Here is a 21,915-nt window from a genome sequence, read left to right on the forward strand (position 1 = left end):
CAACGTTACTGCCTTTGACATTTTCTAACAATACTGCGAAATTTAAGGATTTCAATTTTGGAGGTAAGGTATGGCAGCCACCTTTTTTCAACGAGAATCAAGAAACTTGTGGCGGAGTATAAAGTTGTTGTCTTCACAGCTAAGAGCAGGCCTTTGCACAAGCATTAAAATTAGGCTCGGCAAAAAAAAAAAAAAAGTAATGTTTTCGGTGCACAGTATCACGTAAAACAATGCTCATCATTTGTTAAAAAGAATGTGGGCTATCGTATTCCGCTGTCTTCTAGTAGAAACTACTACGGGCAGAAAGTGCGGATGTCAAGTCTTAATGTGCGCCTGGTAGAGCACTCTAACCCTTTAGGGAGAAGGCGAACTCTATAATCTGACATTGCCCGTGCAATCTCATGAATGCCAATCGACGATCGACCCGTCTCTCTGCACGCCTGATTTCAGCGACACTTCTGTGTTTTATAAAAATGGTAAACAAATTCATCGGGCGATATCTGAGGCTCATTACATCGCTGAGGCCAAGGAGACCGTGTGTGGCAAAGCCGTCGGTGTACCTGCTCAGTATGGAATTTGCCTTTTTAGATAACTCACTAGTACGGTGATGACGTTCGGTTGTTTTCATGCTCGTTAACTGCTTTTGGTTTTGGGCGCGCGCATCTCACTGCGAGTCTTCGTTTGCTTCTTTCTTTTAGTAAAATTTTGGTTGTTAGTCTAGCCTCCACCTTGTGCTCCTCTCTTCTCCGTGTTTTACCTTTCGGCTGGTCTTAAGACGAATCAGTGCCAACATGACCAGTCGTCAACCTTGTTGAAAGCACTAAACCCTAGCGTCAATTCTAGCTCCCGCGTTTTCCAAAGCTTAAATAATTTCAGGCGTGTGTTTACATTTGCTTTTGGAAAGCAGTTTGCATTTGCAAAATGCAGAAGAGCAGGTACTTATACTTCTTGCGCTTGAGACAATACTGATGTGCCCCGATTTTCTGCTATATCACATAACCTTTCGTGTGGAGGCCTTCTTTTCTGACCTATGGAATAATTACCACGAGCCAAACACACTTTATAGACAAACATATCAGTGCATCATGCAAATGGATTCTGCTGTATGATTATGCATTTGGCGGTACAAGTCCGTTTATTGAAACCAGAGTATGCGGCGAATAACCTGCGTCCTCGAGCCGTTCTGACTTCGAAAGGCGTTTTTCAAATGCATGTGTGCATAACTTCGTTGAACAATTTATGAGCCCTAATCGAGCTATGTTTCGCTTGATGCGCTTAAAATGAGTAGAACTGGTAGGTGAAAGCATTTTCCCAACACTGAGATGACAGATGCAGCAAGTGTGGCCCGTTAAGAAATTCAACACTGGATCAAGGAAGCCTATGCTGCCGCCCTTAGGGAGCCCATGCATGATCACAAGTGGTGATAAGCAGCGCCGAAACTTATACAAAACTTTTCCACAATCTCAGCGAGGGCGACGTTGTGACACCTAAAAAGATTAAAAATGTTCAGAAAAACGAAAGACTTTCAAACCACCTACTGCACAATTATAAGTGATCGCTTGAAAGCGGTCACTTTTAATTGGAGAAAAGCTGTATCCTATGCATTTTTCTTGTTTTTGTTGAGAAAACAAATGTTTTCTCCATCAAACCCCGGAGGTCCGCAGGCCGCTACAGCATTTTACCCTTAAAAAGGAGCTCCTTGTCACTTTTATTTAGCGTCAAACTTTTGAAAGCCCTTGGCCGAATTCAAAATGCAATTGAGGCACGGAATCACCACAAAATGAACCCGTGTTCACTGTATGCGTATTATTTGGTCGTGTGTTCCAAGCTTGCGTATGCTGCTCTCTTTCTTCTAGGTAATCCGAGCACCGTTTCTGCTCCGTTTGCGAACAGACGTCTTTGAAAAGCGGCTGCCTGTCACCTGACAGCTGGCGACAAGCTTCGGCTGATTACGAGTTTATGGGATCGCGCTTCGGAGCCTACCGCCGCCTGCCGCTTAAGGCAGCCGTGCTACGCACTGTATAGGAGACACCGTTAGCACGAACCAAAGCCCCCTTGGATTACCTACGAGCATTCGCGGAGTTCTATCCACCGGGATCCGGGGTAATGTTTTTTTACTCCCGTGGATCCCACTCGCTTCGTGTAGGTAAGTGTGCCCGTTAATTGCTCTGCGTTTATTTTTGTTTCAATGTGAAATAAATTCTTATCTCATGACTGGCATGAGCTGGAGCTATAGAAAGAGCGTGTCGGCAGAGCATGCCCGCACGAGCTGTCAATAGATAAAGAAATACTGGCTTTCGAGCCCGCGCCAGAATCAATAAATAAGCTTCCCGACCGCAGATTCGAGGTCACTATAGGAGGTATTCACTGAGGTCGAGCTACCAGATGGCGTGAGCATCGTCCCGCCTCGTCCGCCATGTCGGAGGTCGCCGGTGGCATCGGTGTGCGTCGGCTCGCGCAGTTTCAGGTTCGCTGTCAGGTGCCCGCCGTGTATTGGAAGGGATCCGTAAAGTTTTATCAAGCTGGTAAATACGTCCACATCCACTTTTCTTTGTTGAACCCTGTATGCGCATGGAGTCTGCAACGATATTTTGATGCTCCGGGACATAACACTAGGTGTTCAGTGTTGCAACTATAGGCATCACCCGTGCAACAGCTTGACAGCAAAAGTGGCCGGTTACCCATTTCGCGGAAAACGACTTGCAGCTCTTTAAAACCGTTATTAGCTGCCACTGAAGCAGAACATTTCTTGAAAAGGGAGCGAGCGCATTAAATTCCCCAATTCCAAAGCTCGCATGGCCGCGAAACGTACTATATACTTCTAGCGGCGGTAGTCGGCAAACTGCCGAAGCTTCCACAGGCGCTATTCCAACAGTAAAGCGAATCAATGCAGTTGCTTAATTTGAGTGACAGAAGGTCGAGACAAAAAGTACTCTCATGCACTCGCAGGATAAACGGCACACCCAGAGAGCGTGTTTTACAAATTTAGTATCGACTGCGTAGCTCTGTTTGAAATGCATATAACCCATGGAGCCTAGGTTCGTAACAACGCGATGTGCAGCGATAACGCTTGTCACTTGCAAGTCGGAAGAGGTGACAGCGTTAGCTAAGCGAACAGACACGTCGTAACGTGCTCACCTCTAAAAACGGCACGTCGGTCATCGACACCCTCACGCACGTGTGGCTCTTGGCCTCGCTTTCTTGCCGAAACTTAAAGCACATTCATGGCTTAGTACGTTTTAATTTCTTCACCTGTCGCAAAACTTAAGACCGCACTTCATATGGCAGGCACCGATGTTGGGGAATTCAATACGAAGCAGTGGTCTTGTAGCACACGGCACACCTCGACGATGTTGCCGCCGTCGTATACGAGCCGGTGTTTTCACGAAGTCAAACATTTTGTCGAAACAGTCGTTTTTCTTGTTCCACGAAGTCCACGGGTGTATCCACTCGCTGGCATGGTTTTCGCTGGCGCACGCTGAAATTCTGTAAAGACGCGAAAGGCGTACCCCACGGACCACAACGGGTTGAATACTGCGGCTGGGTGCGGTGCCCACACGCACGACCACGCGTATGGCGAATTCTGCGCTGGCCGCTAGCGCCCCTAGCGGATGACGTCACGTGCATACCTCCTATACTATCGCCGCTTATTTTTTCAATTGCATTTATAATATACAATATTCGCAGATGAACCGCCAGTCGTATTTGACTGATGTCACGTGGCTAAAATCCTGTTAATAATTTTAAGGTCTCAATGTACGAGAGCCAGCCAGGTGCTGGATCTACAAGTTTGATAACTTTGCAATACACTACAGCAGCTTCCCTAATGTATTATCTCACTGGTCGCACGTCAATATCTGCATGACTCACCACCATACTGCTTCTCCGATGTACTACGCAGGCCCAATTTAACTGAAAGGTCATAATGAATATCGTCCGCGCTTTCAATCGGGATATACCTGATGCTGAAAGGATTAAGCGGGAAATCATTCTTAAGAGTCCTTTGAAGGACCTCCAAGAAGAAAACTGCATGCCAGCAGTACAAGAAAACATGTTCAGTGGTTTCATTCGTTTTTTTTTTTTTGCTAGGAAAACAATGGACTTCCTAAAGCACGAAAATTCCTTTCTCTTGCAACCACGCTTTAACCGGCAGAGTTCCGCTAAGTAGTTTAAGTAATGCTCATTTTTTTAACTTGTTTTAGAACGTCCTGACTAGGGCTATGCTGTACATGCTCCTATACAATCGTGGAAGGAACAGAGAGCCGCATATATCTCTGTTAATGGCTTTCCATGTAACATGACTAAGATAATCAGATGAAAACCACGTATAAAGAAAGTGACAAGCTTCTACAACTTTTTGAAATACTCATGAATAGTGCCTTGAATATAATCGGCTGTAACGGCAAATTAGGACTAAACTCTGCCCAGCCTCAACTGAATGATCATCATCATCATCATCAGCCTGACTATACCCACTGCGCGGGCGAAGGCCTCTCCCATATTTCTCCAATTAACCAGGATCTGTGCTACCTGCATCCACTTGACCCCTGCGAATTTCTTAACCTCATCCGCCCACCTAACTTTCTGCCGCTCTCTGCTGCGCTTTCCTTCCCTTGGAATCCAGTTTGTTACCCTAAGCGACCATCGGTTATCCTCTCTTCGCACTACATGTCCTGCCCATGCCCATTTCTTCTTGATTTCCACTAGAATGTCAGTAACTTGAGTTATTGCTCTGACCCGCTCTGCACGCTTCCTATCTATTAATGTTATCCCTGCTATGTTTCGTTCCATAGCCCTCTGCGTTGTCCTCAACTTAAGTAGAACCCTCTTGGTTAGCTTCCACGTTTCAGCCCCATAGGTTAGTACAGGTAATATACAACTGTTGTGTACTTTCGTCTTGAGCGATACTGGTAAGCTGCTAGTCATAATCTGCGAGTGCTTACCAAGTGGGCTCCATCCCAATCTTATTCCTTATTTCCTTTTCATGGTCCGGATGTGCGGTTACTACCTGTCCTAAGTAGACATATTCGCCTACAATATCCAGTGCTTCGCTACCTAACGTAAACTGCTGTTCATTCCCGAGGCTGTTGAATAATACCTTAGTCTTGTGCATATTGATTTTCAATCCTATCTTTCTAATTTTTCTTTCTAGGTCACCAATCATTCTTTGCAGTTCATCTGCTGAGTTACTTAGCAAGGCAATGTCATTAGCAAACCGCAGATTACTGAGGTATTCTCCATCTAACCTTGCACCTAACTGCCCCCCTTCCATGTCTCTGAATACTTCCTCTAAGTAAGCTTTGAATTGTACTGGGGAGATCAGGTCTCCTTTCCTAACACCTTTCTGTATGGGAATTTTGTTACTTTCTTTGCAGAACTATGGTTGCTGTGCAGCCACTCTATATATCTTCCAGCACTTTGACATACGGCTCGTCTACCGCCTGATTTCGCAATTCCTGCATCACCGCCGAGGCTTATACTTAGTCAAATGCTTTTTCGTAGTCAATGAATGCTATGTATAAGGGCTGGTTATAATCCGAGCATTTGTCTATCACCTGGTTCATGGTATGGATATGATCGATAGTAGAGTACCATTTCTGAAAACCTGAATAACAATCAACTGAATAACAGCGCGTAAAAATGAGTCCTTACAAACCCTAAAGATAATAAAGAGTTTAACTAACTGCCGTACTAATAGGTGGCATAAACCAAGACCTCCAGCCCGCACGCTTCGAAACAGGTTAATTCGGCTTGTCCTCCCACACAAGCACTTTGAATACCCTAAAAGCTTTTCCACGTTTAGACGAGATCACTGTAGCACTTGCATCACATATCATAGCTTGCTCGCCAGTCACGAATAGATCGCAAACTGTGGCACACACAGACTGCGAAGGTTCATCCATCAAATTCAGCTGCTTTTCCTGTTAATTCTGAAGCCTTATTTCCCCAATAAGTGTTACTATCAGAGCGAAATTTTAAAACGGAAACTAAGTGGTGATGCGAAGTTGTTGTCCACAATACATTGGAAGTCACTCGGGATTTGAGACCATTGACTATTCAAGAATCGCAAGCACTTTCTCCAATTGACCAGACTTGCACATGTTTCGCAAAAAACGTCTTTTCTAACCTTAAAAAATGCTTTCATAATTAGAGCAGAAAACACCATCATCAGCGTACGCCAGCAGATGAACCTCTTCTCTGCGCAATCGAAATCATGTAAGACAGTTGCTGTGAAAGATATCTAAGTATACCGATTCAGTAAAGGTGCAAAACAATAAGGGTGAAACAGGGCGCCCTTGGAGCACCGTTCGACCCGAATTCTGTTTCAAGCTTTTTGTTCACAATAACGCGCGTTGTGCATGCACTATGATCCTTTTTCCCGCTAGAAAGAGAAATATTGTGAAAACACCGTCAAATGCTTCTTCAAAGTCTACTTGCAGTATTGCAACAAGTGCCCGTGTAGCATCACATACCTCTGGAACGTTGAGCGCCCTCTGTATGTTTGTTGGCAATATTGCGTCCCTCGATACCGCAGGTATGATGGCTACCTACATTAGCTCTCAGCACACATCAAAGCCTTCTCGCCATTTTTTTTTGCCTAACGAATGGTGATTATAAAATTTATATACTATCGCCCTAGCCAATCACGCCTTGTGTGAGACTGCAACACATTCTCGCGTTGTGCAGTAAACATCGTCGTCTTCATCAAGTTCCAACTGCAACACACTCTCGCGCTGCATAGCAAACAATGTTGTCTTCATGAAGTTCCATCTGCGCCGCTCCTTCATTTGGTCTACGTAAATATGCAATACACACCAGCCATCTGGACGTGTGCGGGAGAGGTTCACGAATGTAGTGTCGGACGAATCCACCAGGCGGCGAGACAGAAGTCGCAATGCTTTCTCATTTCCGCGTGCACGCAAGACAACTGCTTATACTGCTTAAGCAAGGCTATAAAAAACGAGGTCTCAAACAACACTTCTTTTCTTTGTAAATTAGCTGGGCTAGAAAAACGAGAGTCATCATACAATATAAGAAATGCTGAGCAGTGGAGTGCAAAAACTTACAGAACTTCGTTTGGTGAACAAGCATTAGCTAATAGACTACCCCGACTGCTTAACAACTTAGCACAAAGCAATATCTTTCTTCCCAGGGCTGCACGTCGGAATTTGTTTCAGTACTTTTTGCATTCAATAGAACGGTTTTGTTCGTGACTGATTTAACCTGTTTGTGTGTGTGTGTGTGTGTGTGTGTGTGTGTGTGTGTGTGTGTGTGTGTGTGTGTGTGTGTGTGTGTGTGTGTGTGTGTGTGTGTGTGTGTGTGTGTGTGTGTGTGTGTGTGTGTGTGTGTGTGTGTGTGTGTGTGTGTTTTACTCGCCGTAAGTGTGGGCTTCTATCTGCTTGTTTTGATTGTGTACCTTGCGTCGATAACTGTAAACTGACACGAGCTGTATTTATTATCTCAATGTTTCCTCACCCTTTTTTTCTTTTTTTTTTGTCGCCATAAGTGTGGGCTTCTATCTGCTTGTTTTCATTGTGTACTTTGCGTTCATAACTGTACACTGACAAGAGCTGTATTTATTATTTCAATGTTTCCTTACCTTGTGTTTAAATTCACATGACATGTGCTTTTTATATATGCCTGACTACTGTGGTGCTGCCAAAGTGGGGGCCCGTGGCTTTGTCAAGCTGTCAAACGGCAGCTTTTACCCCGGGCTCCCGCCATCATTGTACCAGGATGGCAAATAAATTGAATTGAATTGAATTGAATTGAACTTAAGTGCCTAACTGTAATATTTACGTATGAAATTCTACAAATAAAATTGAGAATTAGCATAACAAGTACAAAATGCATTACATCAAGACTGACTGCAATATCGTTTGACGCGGCAGCATAAATAGGATATGAGAAGGCGCAGCTATAAATCTTTTATTCCCCCACCTATATATGCGAAAATGACCTTCAAGGTAGGTGAAGAAATTCGTAAACAAATGAATGAATTTGCGACTAAATAAATATGCAAATGTGCTTGGCGAATTTTTAACATCTACAGCCTAAGGGGAATGCGTTGGTGTGATGGAGTGTAGGCTGAACGCGTAGCAAGGCGGTCATTAGTTATGCCTGCAGCAGAGCGTAATAATTGGACAAATATTTAACCATAATCAGCTAACAGACATTTTTCTTTTCATTTCAAGGAACTTTTAAAACCAGTTAGATTTGATAATTTTCTTAATTGGCAGTTTACCTTGAAATATAAAATTCCAAAAATGTACATTTGAAACTCGTTGAGTGGACTTTCGCGCATTCCATAATTATACAACGAAGTCGTTGCTTATGACATCGTCGCTAAAGTTATGCTAACTTCTACGTAATCAATAACACGAACAGCATCTGCATTCTATGAATGATAGATTCGAAGACGGCTTTCTATAAATATGCAATGCGGGAAAGACAATTCAGTGAGCTTTCAGGCGGATATTTTTGACGTTCAAGATTTAAACCACATTGCCCCGATTGAGGAGGTGTAAAAAGTGGACCCACCATATAATCTGACAAGGTTTCATCCCGCAGTATAGTAGGTCCACTTAAAATTAAAATTTAGAAAGTTGAATAGCTAATTATGTAATTAATGACGAATCATTTAGCTCTGCGGTTTCACTTAGCTCTGCCCACCTGCGCAAACTGCGCCTACGTTTTTTCTGGTAATTTTAAAATACACATTTGTAAACTTAAAAAGAAAGAACGTTTGCGGCTTAATGAGGGCTACATCTAGATTAACCCACTGCAGGAACGCAAGGGACAGCACAGCGAAGGATGTCCCTAAATAAACCTTTGTACATTCTATTCATTGCTCCACTTCAAAACACCTTAGTGACAGCGGGGATGATGTAAAGTGCATGACAAGGAATCCTTCCCTGTCATCGTCGTCTTCTGATTCATTTTACTCTCCCGTTGTGTTGTGTGTTCTAGGTGAGGTAGATCTAGCGGGGACGAAAAAGAGAAGGCTATAGCGTTGACACACGTTGTCGGGACAGAAGTAAGACGGAAAAGAAACTGCACGGACCTGCTGATGATGATATTTCCAGATTGTCGTTATGAAGCACTGCTTAAGGCAGCAGCTTTAATTTTGTTTCTTCTATCTGGTCATATAAAACCTGCTATCATTTAACCTTATTAAGAAGGTACTTTTATAAGTTATCTAACGGTACCTCCAAAACTTTGTAATGTAAATAAGTCCGTATTTCACTGCGCTAAGCCTGTCTTAAAGCCTCGACCTTTCGTCTACAAATACCCGCGTAATACTCGAAATTTATTCAGTCATTTACAAAATTAACTACATAACGGGCATGCGACAGTCCCTGTGAGCGACTTCTTTACAGGGGGCGCAAACGCCGATAAGAAACAGTGAACCCTTATCTACTCCTTTCTGATTTCCTTCCGGTTCCCTTATGCCGATCAGAAAAAGAAGCAGCGAAAATCGACATCCTTTACTAATTGCTAACCTGACTTTTAATCGAGCTTTACATATTCTTTTCTTTGCGAAATCACTGCTACACTGTTCGTTATCTGGTCCTTTTATTACACCTACTGTGGCACTAGAGACACCATTTGTTCCCAATCTTTTCCACAGCAGGCAAAGGGTTCGCCCTCCTATAGTTCAGATAAGACATCTGCTGGGACATATGTTCGATAGTGGCGTAGGGTTGTTAGAATACCAAGAATGTATCTTTGAATAGTCATTGGATCAACCGCTTTTCCTGGTGCCATTCTCATCTTAGTCTTTTCAACAATACCATGCGGGGGATCCCCGCTGCTTACTTTTACTGTTCTACACTATGCCGACCAGGCCGTTAAATCCAGCCCACTCGGCTAGCGCTACCTAGCCGACAAGAACGGCCATGGAAGCGTTGCCACGTGTAAAAAAATCTAGCCGTATTTTGTACGCGCGTGACAGGGGGGGGGGGGGGGGGGGGGGGACGACACCAGTTAAAAAAAATTGCGGAGTGTTCTGTAACTTTTTAGCCTCATTGTGGGTTCTCTTTTGCCTATAGGAGTGAATTATTTACCTCATGGTTCGAAGGCAACTCAATTTAAAAATTTAGTTCGTTTACTGACTACGCTCGCGAGGTATCTAGTAGGAATTAAGTTATCACTGAGAGGTAACATTTGTGGAAAATTTTAAAGCTTAAAAAACGAGCATACGTCCCGTTTTTATTGGCTAGCTAGCCACAGACATGTGCATATGCTCTAGCCGCCCGCAGCATGGTTCTGGCGCCCGGCCATGTTTGCCAACCACTACCTTTGCAGAGTGCATGCGTACGGAAGTTTTACAGCGAAAATCTGTTTTAAGAGAGCCCACGCTCCCGGGAGGTCGAACCTGTTACGAGTGCGCAGTCTTACGCACCGAAAAGCCAAATGGGAGGGAAGGGGACAACCAGACGCAAGCTTTCGCTATAAATTACCGATTCTCACGCAATCTGTCAGATCGGCCTATAGCTATGTATGAGACTCGAGCGGCAGATTTGAAGCCCAGTGAATGATACTTTTAAACCCTCGCACACAAACACATGCGACTCTCCTTCCTGCAGCTGTCGTCTGGCTTCTGTTCTTCGCAGTCTTCCGGCTAACAGATTTTGGCTCAACTTTTCCGTGTTAAGCAACAGATAAGCCGAAAAAAATTTTCTTACTCGCTCTCACGCTAACCTGACTGCGCAGCTCAGTATGTACGTTTGCGAAATGCGAGTCCTTGCTGGCCAAATGTAGACAGAAAAGGAAGAAGCGCACCGATGCTGGTCTGACAAAAATGAAGAAAACGGCGTGTATCCCGTACGTGCACAAAGTTTCTCACAATCTCAAGAAAATTGTCAGCAAAGCTGGTATTAGGTTGGTTTTTTTGGCCAATAACAGATTGAGCGGATTGTGCAAAAGAGTGAATGACGATGGAAACACGAAAAGAGGCTGCAAAAAAAAAAAAAAAAAAGCACGAGAAGAAGTTTGTGGACTGTTGCGTCGGTGTGGTGTACAAGATCCCGACGTCATGTGGCCATTTCTACGACAGGACGCTGCATCAATGATAGACTAAGAGAACATGCTAAAGATATAGAGAACAAGCCACCCAGAAACCATCTTGCCATCCATTGCACAGAATGTAATGACTGCGAAGCGCATCTCAAGAAAACCACCATCATCGTCAGATAAAAAGATGAAACCTCCAGGCTTATCTCCGAGGCTTCCAATATAGAAAAGGTAGAAGGCACATGCATCAGCAGCCCGTCGATAACGTTATACCCTAAGGAATATGACTATCTGAATCAGTGACTTGGTTTTTTTCATGTGGTAATGTGGTTGCGCGCATTCTTTTTTTTGTGTTTTCCCCTCTTGTTATTTTTCCTTTATATTGCTGCCTCACAGGTAACAATAAACCATTTGGTTGCTAGTCAGCGCATGTGTCTGTCGTTCACGTGTTTCGTCTCCCATAGCGCTGTTTTACTCGATTCTTAAGCGATGAGTTTTGTTTGCTCCACGAAGATATATCACCACCACCCTCTGCCCGACTGCGCTCGTTGCGGGGCCTCAGTCACATCCATCCTATTAACCCGGTCCTGTGTCAGTTGCATCCATTTGACCCCCGCCAACTTGGCAATCTCATCCGGCCGCCTTCCTGCCGGCCCCTGCTATGTTTGCCCTCTCTCTGAATCCATTCGATTATCTTAGCGACCGTAAGCTACTTTGCCACCACAGTACATGTCCTGCCCACGCCCATTTATATTTCTTGATTTCGAATACGCTGTCAGTAACTCGTGTTTATTCTGAAAACCTTCTCGCACGTGTTCCCCGCCTGTTGAAGTTGCATCTATTATTTTCCTCTCCATATCTCTTGTCCTCAGTTCAACCCGTTTATTTAGTCCCCATGTTTCTGCGCCATAAGTGAGAGCCGGTAACACACAACTGTTATATACTTTACTCTTGAGGGGCTAAGCTGTTATTCGCTGTCTGTGAGTACTTACCTAATGAGCTCCACGATAATCTTATCCTTTCAGTTTTTTTCACTCTCTTCTGAATGATCTGCGATTATCTTCTGCCCTAAGCAGCCACATTCCCTTAATACTTCTAGCGTCTCGCTACTTTATTCCGTTCCATAGTAGTTAATACTTCTGTGTATGTTAATTTGAACCAGCTTTCCGCTTCGCCTGTCTAGGTCATTGATCACCCCTTGAAATTAATTTCCTCAGGTGCTTACCAAGGAAATGTCATCAGATAATTGCAGGTTACTGAGGTATTCTTCATCAGCCCTTACCCCTCACAGTTTCCAAGCCAGGTCTCCAATACTTCCTTCAAAAAAGCGGGAAATAGTACCGAAGCAATCGTTTCTACTGGTCTTAAACGCTTCCTTATTCGGATTTTGTTACTTTCTTTATGGATGACTATGATTGCTGTGCAGCTACTATAGATTTATTTATTTATTTACATGTACTGCAGGCCCGTGCAGGAGGGGAAGGAATACAACGAAAAGTGCAAATCAAGCAGAAACTTTGTTCCACACAGTCTTTTTCGTCAGACGCGCAGTGCAACGACGACGAAATACTAATGTCACCTCATATCGAACAGGTGCACAATCTCGTCGTCCTAGATTTTTATAGTTTAAATTTCGACATTGGCACTTCAAACTATGCCTCCCGGCAACTTATTCCAGTGAGCGATTGCATTTGGGTAGCAATAATACGCAAGTACGTTACTGTGGCTAATTGGCTGCCGTTCCATTTTTGCTACGATTTATTCAGGAATATTGTCTGAAAGGCTCCTCATGATAATTCCTCGGGTTTAGCTTAAAGGGACCGTAGTGTAGCTGGTAGGTAGATTTAAATCCGAAAGTTAACTTGCGTTGTGAAAGGGATTTCAAGCTTGCCTTCATTACTTATTTATTTATTGTCCATAAAAAACATTCAAAATTTTATCAAAATTACTCTTTAAAAACGAAAAGCCTTCGTCATTTATATATTTATCAGTGGACACCCTGAGCAGCAGGTGTAGATGAAATATATTAAGCGGAGAGTCAAATTTTGCTTTCGTTCAAATTTTTTAACTTAGATTCTGCTGGTGTGGACTCAAAATAATATCCGCATATTCTAACTTATGTTCTAATTCTAATTTATGTGGGACCAACTGGTACTATAACCACCATGGCCATAACCGAAGAGCAGTGGGAGACTCTGCTGTCAAGCACCAGCCTGGAGGATCAGCGTAGTCTGGTCAGCCGGACTCGGGAGATGGCTCGGGTCCACGGCTTCCTGGACTGAGGAGGCTGCCCACCTAGAGCTGAATATTTCACGCCTGCTCATAATAAATGTTTGTCTCTCTCTCTCTAATTTGTTTTAGAAATGCCTTCTACGCGTGGAGTTATACCTCTACAGGAGCACTGCGGAGCCTTCTTTTAAGGAAACAGAATTTTCTGTTAGCCTTAGTAGTTTCTGTTAGCTTCAGTATGGGGCTTTTCATATAAGTTACTCGTACAGGTAACAGTTGAATGCTTAACTTGATGAGTTGGAGTTGTTGCATTATTGTATAATTTGCAATTAAATGTGAGTGGGTTTTTGTTGGTAAAACAGTTTACATGTCTTTGGTTATCTAATATTAATCGCCCTCTTAAATGTTATGTTGGATTGCCTGCAAAGACTTGTTTGTTACTTTCACTTTACTTATCTTAGATACCACCAGATACTTTTGCGTATCCCACCGCGGTGGTGCAGTGGTTAGGGCGTTCTACTGCTGCGTCCAAGCTTATGAGATCGAATCCAGGTCGCAGCGGCCGCTTTCATGTCAGTGTATGTTAAAGAACCCCAGGTAGTCGAACGTTTTGAAGCCTTCCACTAAGGCATCTCTCATAGTCTGAGTCGCTTTGGGACTTTAAACCCCATAAACAAAAACCAAATCAAACCATAGTTTTACGTATGGCTCGTCTGTAGCCTTGTTCTGTAATGCCTGTGTGACTTCTGAGGTTTCGATTTAGTCAAATGCTTTTTCGTAATCTATAAAGCGATATATTGGGGTAAGCTATGCTACGCGCGTTTCTAAAAAAAAAAAAAAAAAAGGGAGTACAGCAGGCCGCTAATCGAATGCACCGATGATCTCCACATAGACGCATTCGGCATGGATTCCTTTCTATGCATTAAAGGCATTACATTGTGAAAAGTTGCCAAAAATGAACAAATGAAGAAGGTAATGAGCGAGTGCACACATGCAAAAAGTTTCATCAAAACCAATTCCTCAGCCGTTTTAGTGCACACTGAACTTGCGGAATGCGCGTGCCTCTTGCGTTCTTGAGCAAATTGCGGTCGAAATCGAACCCGTGCCCCAGGCTGAGCAGTCGAGTGCCTTATTCACTGATCGCACTTTAAGTCTTTTATGATTTTTGATAGCTGCCTGTATATCTTACGTCAAATTTTACTTCGCGTTAACTGACATCAAAACTATCTCAGGGCCTTACTACTTGCGACAGTGTCAGATAACTTATAAGAGTCAAAAATAGCGGCGAGCTTCTCGATTGATAGACAGCAGAGGGGATTGAGAAATAGGGTACTGAAGCGGGAATGTAATGATAACAAGGTTTGGCGCCCGTGTGTATTATTATTATTATTAATGACGACAAGGTTTGGCGCCCATGTGACGTGCGACATTAGTGCACGTTAAAGAGCCCCCGGTGGTCTAAATTACTCCGGAGCCCTCCACTAGGCATCTGTCATAGCCTGAGGGTTAAAAAGGTTAAACGTGCTAAACGTGCTAAAAGGGTTAAACGTGCTAAAGCGGCTCAGGCTATGATAGATGCCGTAGTGGAGGGCTCCGGAGTAATTTAGACCACCGGGGGCTCTTTAACGTGCACTTATGTCGCACGTCACACGGGCGCCTTTCTTTACGCATCCATCTAAAGGCGGCCGCCGCGGTAAGAATTCGATCCCGCACTCCTGGGTCACGGTGTCTTGGGTACAGCAGTCACAAACGCCCTTACCATCGCGGTGGTTGATCCATTTTGACACATGCTGCGAAAGGCATGCACAGTAGATGCGCGGTAAGCATAATATTAATGTGTGTAATTTCAAGTGACGCTACAATTGGATATGTCATTCTCATAAATGACGGGAAAGCCCTCGGATACCTTTTGTGATCTTCCGGCCTTTATGTACAGGGGGGCTCAAAAGTTCCCAGGCCACAGGGTCTGCTTCTGAGCAGTATAGCCAGGCAGCTACGACGGCCCCAAATCTCAAAATACATGTGGAGGGTAAAAGAAGCATTATGCTAACCTCTGAGATCATTTATAGCTTTAATGGGATCTCATGTGTCAGAATATGCTGACCAGAAGCAAAGCCTGCGGCCTGGGAACTTTTGACCTCCCCTGTACATTCCCGGAGAGAGACAATGCGGGCCAACTTTGTGCAATCCGTAAATGCTATGGAAGCAAGTACGGAGACCAGTTCACCATCCCTACCACTTGGTAGGATGGTATTGACCGCATTTAAGAGAGACGGGAATACCTTGAAGACGTAGAAATACCCTCAGAAAAAGAGGCGCGCTCCTTTCACTGTCGCTCGTCTCGCGCTCTATGTTCTAATCATGTGTTCCTTCTTGGAGCATTCTGACGAGTCGGTCGTTCCCGTAAGGGCAGCTGAGAACGTCTGGCGCGCTCTGTGCTCGGCACCTGACGACAGAGACATTGCGCCTGCGTGATCGGTGCGCGTTGCGCCGCAGCTGGGCGCTCAGCTACGCGGCGCAACAGGCGGGTCAAAAGGGCGCGAAATCGGGGCCGCAGCACATCTGCCGGTTCCGGGCGCTTTTCCGCCGCCGTCACGTCGCGCTGAGCGCGGCACTCGCGACGCCACGACGGCGCTGCCGGTGGCGGGCACGCCCGTCCGCCGGAGCTCCTCCGAGCTATATCCGCGGTGCTGCTACTGCTGCTTCTGCTTCCCGTCCGCCGCCGCTGCGAATGGCCGCCGTCGGAGATCACGGTAGGCAGTCGTTTGAGTACGGTTTTCGGAGGAATCGCAACTGCTACGGCCAAGATGGCATCGCTGTAGATAAGTTACTACTCGGAATTTAGGCACGTAAGCTTACAGAGAGACTGAAAATCAATTTTTACATAGCTTCCGAGCTATTGAAGAGAAACCGACTCTGTGTGCCATAAGGAAACAAAGATTAGAGTGGGTGAAGGGAATCGGAATGGGATGTGAAAAAAAGAAAAAAAAAAAAAGAAAAGGCAGTGCACTGTTTCTTTACAGTAACTCATTGGATTCGAAGAGAACACAGATACCGGTGGCTGCAGACAGACGTGCAGACTAATTTCATTTTCGATGATAGTGTGGGAGCACTTGTTGTAGGAAAGGTTAATAAATTAAAGTTCGATTGAAGCCGCACTTCTGAACCGAGTTGACCTAGTGAGGAAATTGTATCAGTGGAGAATATGGGTGCGGTTAGGTCGCGTTTTCTCGATACTTCCTAGGCACTGTTTCAACAGGAACATATAATTACAACGATACGACCGAAAAAAAAAAAAAGACCACAACTAAGCGCTCCATTGGAAGCGTCGGTCGCGTCCAAGGCTCAGCTTGGGCATGTTTGTAGCGCCCACTGTGGCGCATACTTGAACCTTTTTGCGTTCCTCGTACTTAGTCTGATGGCAGGCGAAATGGAAACTGCTCCTCCTGTGCCTGATCCTGCGTGTTGCTCACTTATTTCAGAGGAGAAAACGGCTACCACTGCGGCCTCGGGGCACACCGTATGCGATCAGTATGCGTATGCGTATGCAGCAGTATGCGATCTGCTGACACCCACAGTCAGCGGTCAGAGAAAAGACGGTAGAGACAGTTGCATTCGATTTAGCACTGTGTGTGACTAAATATGGCCTAAACGATTAGAAAAAAATAATTACAGGCGTACTGTCATGACAATATTCCCTATCGTATGCTGAGATCACCCGTCTCACGCTCTTCCGTGAGCTCATCGGCCTTTGACATTTCAGCTAAAATCATGACATGACAAGCATTTTGAATCGGTTTTATCTGCAAAACATTCAACATTTCAATATATGCCTAATAGAATTAAGGCTGGTGAATTGACCCTGTTGGAATGGCTTCTAGCACAATGCAGTGGAAGCTTGTTGATATCACAAGGTAAGAGACCAAACCAATGTGTATATTCCGCCTCCTAACTTACCTAGGAATATGATAACCACACTTCCATCGATACATCGGTATCGACTGAATAAGCGTGCGTAGGCGAGGCCCATTTTTACTGATGTAATCAATGCGCTTAAAGAGAAGGGGCATCCTGAACCGATGCAGGTAATTATGATTCGAGTCTACGCAGCGCTGCAGCTAGGCGCATGCTTCAGCTTCGACATTTTCTGATCTAAATTGATCGAAAAATTGAACCATTCAGAAACCAACAATGATAGTGAGAAACGCATAAGATCCTCAGAACATGTAGTTGGGTTGTTTGGGTTTAGAATAACTAAGCGTTAGCGCAAAGCACGGCACGCACGCTGAAAAGAAAGATGACACGAGCGCTATTGTCAGCTGAACTTTATTGAAAAAAGAGGAATATACATAGAAAAGTATCGCGCGCGCGCGCGCGACACACACACACACACACACACACACACACACACACACACACACACACACACACACACACACACACACACACACACACACACACACACACACACACACACACACACACACACACACACACACACACGCACGCACGCACGCACGCACGCACGCACGCACGCACGCACGCACGCACGCACGCACGCACGCACGCACGCACGCACGCACGCACGCACGCACGCACGCACGCACACACACACACACACACACACACACACACACACACACACACACACACACACACACACACACACACACACACACACACACACACACACACACACACACACACACACACACACACACACACACACACACACACACACACACACACACACACACACACACACACACACACACACACACACACACACACACACACACACACACACACACACACACACACACACACACACACACACACACACACACACACACACACACACACACACACACACACACACACACACACACACACACACACACACACACACACACACACACACACACACACTACTTAAACCGAACAATCAACTACTTAAACACCAAAACAATAAAAAAATAGGGACATTCAGGCGAAGACATGCTGTGGTGGAAGAAGCCACGGAATCGATATCTCGAGATAGGCCAGGAAGGCTACCGAAGAAGCACTTACACAGTCATTGCCTATTGCCTATTGCAAATACTTCGGTAATTTCGAGCGTGAGTTGATCCCAATTTTTCTTTAATGTCTTGCGGCCATAAAGATTTGCTTTGCACTAAGCATTCTGGAAGTATCTGCAATGCATGGTGAGGTTGTTCTTAGCGTCCTGTCTCAAATGACTACTGTGTGAAAGTCCACACGTTTTAGACATATCGTTGCCTTGGCCGCGAACACCATTGTCATGTCGGCAATCCCAGCACCGAGGCATGATATCGCCTTCTTTATTTTTGGCCTTGGGAGCTGTGACCTCATTGATGTAGCAGGCTTCCTCAGGTGATCAATAATCGATCACCAGAGGAATCAAACGCATCGGTTTGAGCTGTGCATAAGGGCCACAAGAAAGCGGAATGTCTTACACCGCACTCTCCTGAAAAAGCTAACAAATGTGTCTGCAGAATTTGGCCAACTTATGCGCCGCCGAAAGTACCGCTCGGACATGTGCTTTAGCGCCAATCGTGATCGTCTCAGGCTTCAGGTGGTCATGTTTTTATTCATAAAGCATACAATAAAGTTGGTTACATGGTTACACTGGGGGGCCACAAAGTAAAAGCTTCCCTGAGGGAGGGGGTGGAGGGGGTCTCCTAACACTGAGAACATATAATTTAATGCCAATTACAGGAAACAGTGGTCACATATATTACAACAAAAATATTAAATTAGCAGTAGCAAGCAAATGAGACAAACGAAGTCAATGAATAGTACATTTATTTTTTTATTTATTTATTCAGGGTACCCCTAAAGGCCCTCCAAAGGAGGGTATTACATAGGGGGGGGGGTACAATTGTAAAAAAAAACACGGTGCAATTGGCAACAATTACAATAAGAACCGTTATATAACATAAAAAGAGGAAAGAAAAACAGCACCAAATATTCTACACATTTCCGTCACAGCGAAGTAGCTCTTGGAATTTTTTTTATGTTAGTTTCTGTAGCGATGTGCGATGGCAAGTTATTCCATTCAATGATAGTGCGTGGTATGAATGAATTGGCATAAGATGATAAATGACACTTTGCGCGTTTAACTTTGAAGGCATGATCAAGTCGTGGAAAAATGACGTCAGGTGACTGAAACAAGTCACTGCGCAGTAGTGGATGGTGATAAAGCTTATGGAAAAGTGTTAACCGAGCGTGTTTACGACGACATGATAAGTCTTCCAGTTCAGCACGTTGTTTTAATGCTGTGACGCTAGGGAAAGGTGAGTAGTCTGAAAAAATAAAACGCACAGAACGGTTCTGCAAGGATTCGATGTTGGTGATAACATAGGCTTGGTCAGGGTCCCAAATAGCCGCAGCATATTCAATTTTAGGGCGTATTAGGGTGATATAAGCAAGTTTTTTAACATGAATAAGAGCGTGTTTGAGAGTACGTTTAAGAAGACCAAGTGAACGGTTAGCAGCAGCTAGGGTGAGGTCGATATGGTGATGCCATGTTAGATCAAACTGAAGGTGCACGCCAAGGTATTTGTAAGTGTGTTAGTTCAACAGCATTGTCATTGAGCATGTAAGTGGTTGAAATGCGAGCGGTACGACGGGCGAAAGATATGTTTAGTTTTAGAAACGTTTAAAGTCATTAACCAGGATGAGCACCATGAGCTTACTGCGTTCAGGTCCGATTGTAGGAATTGGCGGTCACTGTCATCAATAACGTTACGGTAAATTACGCAGTCATCTGCGAAAAGACGAACTTTAGATGTTCCACAGGCAGGTAAATCATTAATATAGATTAGAAAAAGCAAAGGACCAAGCACGCTTCCTTGGGGTACACCAGATGTCACATAAGTCGAAGAAGAGTTAGAATTATTAACTGAGGTATACTGAGATCTAGAAGAAAGAAAGTCCTTAATCCAGGCGAGCACATTAGGGTAGAAGTTAAGCTGTGCTAGTTTTAGTAAAAGTCTGTGATGAGGGACCCGATCGAATGCTTTTGAAAAATCCAGAAAAACTGCGTCGACCTGAAAGCCTGCGTTAAGTGATGTTTGTAAGTCATTAACAAAACCAGCTAGTTGAGTGTCACATGAAAAACCCTTGCGAAAACCGTGCTGATATTTGAAAATAATGTTATGATCTTCGAGGTAGTTAATGACTTGGCTATGAATGATATGCTCTAGAAGTTCGCAAAAGTTGCTGGTTAACGAGATGAGTCGATAGTTAATTGGGGAGGAACGATCACCTGATTTGAATATAGGTATTACCTTTGCTACACGCCAGTCATCAGGAATTAGTCCGTTCGATAACGACTGCGAGAATAAACAGGACAAGATAGCGGAGATGCTTCTGGATGTATTTTTTAGTATCTTATTGTTAAAGCCAAGGTGATCCGAGCTACTTGTAATTTTGAGATTGTTTAATAAAACTGAAATACCTGCTTCGTTAATAACTATGTCAGGCATGCAGATGTCATGAAATGTAGTTAAGATAGGAGATGAGCTAATGTCTTGGTTGGTAAAAACTGATGAGAAGGTAACGTTAAGAACCTGAGCACAATCGGATTCATTGATTATGACGCCGTTACTGTCGGAAAGCAAAATGTCAGGGTGAAAGCTAGGATTTACGATGCGCCAAAATTTACGAGGGTTGTTGTTTAACAGAGAGGACAAGTCATGATTGAAAAACTGACGTCGAGTGGATTTTAATAATAACTGGTATTCTCTGTCGCATTTCTTATACCTTTCCCACGTGCCTAAACTACCATCTTTTTTGGCCTGCCGATAAAGTCGCTTTTTTTTTTTGTTATTCATACGCCGCAGCTTGTGATTAAACCATGGTGTATTGCTGCTACATCTAATGGACGTAAGAGGCACAAAGTTGTCGATAAGGTTAGTAAGGGTAGTTTTGAATAAATCCCAATTTTGCTCAACAGTGCGCAATAAATATTGATTTTTGAACTGGACAGCGAGATAATCTAATTCAGTGTTAATTCTTTCATAATTAGCTCTGTTGTAACATCTGATTTGTTTAACAGTAGTTTTCTTTTCGTTAAAAGAACCGGTAATGCGTCCTGTTATTACGTCGTGATCAGAAATGCCGTCTAAATGAATTATGTCTGAACAAATATCAGGATTATTTGTTAGTAATAAATCAAGAATGTTTGCGGTGCTCGATGCGCGACGTGTGGGATTGGTAATAAGTTGCGACAGCGAAAAATCAAGACATGATTGAAGAAACATATGAGCTTCGGTTTCACTCGCTGTGACGGATTGTGTAAACCAGTTTATGCTAGGGAAGTTGAAGTCTCCAAATATGAGCAGTGTAGAGTTAGGGAAACGCGTACAAATTTCACACAGGATTCGATTAAATTCAGCAGAAAAGCAAACAGTCATGCTAGGAGGACGGTAGATAACACCAACGATTACATCAATTGAAAAGCACTTTAAAGAAACCCATACACATTCAAGAAAAGAACTAACAGTCACAGGTACAGCCAACAAATCGTCTTTTACCGCCAAGAGTACACCACCTCCTCTACGGTTTTGTCTGTCATCAATCAATATATTTATGTAGTGTTGCTTAATACGAGTCCGGAATGTATGCAAAGCAGATCAGGCAAAGTGT

General features: G+C 44.1%; 1 protein-coding gene across 4 annotated transcripts in view; it reads left to right on the plus strand.

Annotated features, from left to right (window-relative positions):
* Positions 1-21,915, plus strand: part of LOC146208822 (uncharacterized) — a 79,594-nt gene that overhangs the window by 8,470 nt on the left and 49,209 nt on the right. Inside the window, exon 1 of one of the 4 annotated variants that reach the window (XM_084596188.1) lies at positions 1,857-2,146. The exons of 1 other annotated variant lie outside the window; for it this stretch is intronic. The gene's annotated coding sequence lies outside the window, so the exon portion shown is untranslated. Of the gene's footprint in view, positions 1-1,856; positions 2,147-15,788; positions 15,999-21,915 lie in introns of those variants that run through there. 2 more of the 4 variants (XM_084596183.1, XM_084596192.1) reach the window with 2 other exon arrangements.

Source organism: Amblyomma maculatum, chromosome 1, assembly GCF_055883805.1.
Source record: "Amblyomma maculatum isolate TAMU_Amacu chromosome 1, ASM5588380v1, whole genome shotgun sequence".
Lineage (NCBI taxonomy): Eukaryota > Metazoa > Arthropoda > Arachnida > Ixodida > Ixodidae > Amblyomma > Amblyomma maculatum.